The sequence below is a fragment of the Limulus polyphemus genome, unplaced genomic scaffold, assembly GCF_000517525.1.
Source record: "Limulus polyphemus unplaced genomic scaffold, Limulus_polyphemus-2.1.2 Scaffold5114, whole genome shotgun sequence".
Taxonomy (NCBI): Eukaryota; Metazoa; Arthropoda; class Merostomata; order Xiphosura; family Limulidae; genus Limulus; species Limulus polyphemus.
In genome coordinates, this window is record NW_013670724.1 from 13,182 (window position 1) to 14,963 (window position 1,782).

Here is a 1,782-nt window from a genome sequence, read left to right on the forward strand (position 1 = left end):
GGGTTTCTTCATTGTGTTGAGCAGTATTTTATGTGCTTGTAAGATGTTTTACCATTTTTATACCATGAAGAAAGAACTGGTACAGGGAAGAGACACAAACTATTTTGAAAAACAAGGACTTAAATTTCACATATCTTCTGTGATGAAATGTTTTTGAAATTCTAAAGTAATAAAAAAAAGACAAATTAATAAGTAGATAATTCAGTGTAGGGTGAATATATGACAGTACAAAGGAGTGTATAGTTATATAACTGCTTTTCTCTTGAAGCTGAGCATTTAGCAATTTTTTGTTTATATATTGTTTAGGAAACCTGATGTTGGATAAATTAGACTTAATATAAATAGTAGTATATTTTGTTTATCTTATTACACAAATTATAGAACAAACTATTACTCATGACTGTTTTATAAAATTAGAACTACATTGTTCCTTGAAATGTTTCAGATTGCATTTCAGATTTAAAACAAATTATACAAAGCCTAAAATATGTATGGTTCCAGTTTCCTAACAAAAAAAGATAGAATAAGTAGGTAGGGATCTTTCTTTGTTCTTTAAGCCAGATGTTTCCAGAATAAAGTGAACATAATTTTTAGTTCTTTAACAGGAAAAAAAAAAATTTGGGGTCAGCACTAAGATAGGGATGGTCAAGAAGCTAAAACCATGCATATTTTATAAGTCTTATTTAAAAAAACAATACTAGGACTTTTTATGAATAAACTAATCTCTCATAAACTTACTTACTGCTACATAACATACTTTGGCTAACAGAAAAAAATTGACTTTTGGAATTGATGATTAATACTAAATATTCAATAAGTATATTTTTGTCATGAAATGCTCTTTAGTTATCCGTGATACAATTCTGGATAACATAAAAAATTTATTGTTTCATTGATGATTAATATTAAATTTGTAGTATTTTGTAAATAAATTTAATTAATGTTAACCTGTTAGTGTTTTTTTCAGGTACAAAGTAATGGAAGTCCTGAAATAAGTTAACTATTACAACTAGCAATTTTAATGTTAATAATTGTATTCAATTTATTTTCATATTAATGCTAATAAAATAGTTTTTATTCATCATCCATTAAATAAAATTATTCTTGAGACATGCTGGTCTTATAAATACTAAAATTGCAAATGAGACTGGCTATTAACTATTGCTATAGAATGGGACAGTAGGCTGTTCTCACTGTACTCTTTTTACTTGCAAATCAGAACTAAAACATGACATATATATCCGAGAAGGCATATTTATTTATAGAATACATGTGCAAAAATAATGTAAAAATACAAGTTGAATGCTATGAGAATAAGCCTTCAAGTTTTCAAATATACACTATATTAGGTCATAATTACAGGAAAATTATATTTCCAATTTGAAATAAACATTAAATTATGAAAATACCTCATTTCTGAAAATCTGGCATAGACAGTGACATTTTATAAACAGGATGTTAATGTTGGAGAAAAATCATATTTTGTACCTTTGCTTCTATTTCAGTGCTAAGGTAACTTATGAAGTCCTAATGATTTAACTTAACAAGAGGGCAATTGTAGGTGAGAATTTAAATTTTGTGCTTTTGCTTCTGTTCCACTATTAAGATGTGACTTGTAATGATACTAAAACTTGTACTATAGCTCCTTCAAATCTAAGGTGTGATTTGTAATGACACTAAAACTTGTACTTTAGCTTCTTCAAATCTAAGGTGTGATTTGTAATGACACTAAAACTTGTACTTTAGCTTCTTCAAATCTAAGGTGTGATTTGTAATGACACT

General features: G+C 27.2%; 1 protein-coding gene across 3 annotated transcripts in view; it reads left to right on the forward strand.

Annotated features, from left to right (window-relative positions):
* LOC106472140 (casein kinase II subunit alpha) overlaps positions 1–1,782 on the forward strand; it is a 44,392-nt gene that overhangs the window by 12,306 nt on the left and 30,304 nt on the right. The window lies entirely within an intron of this gene.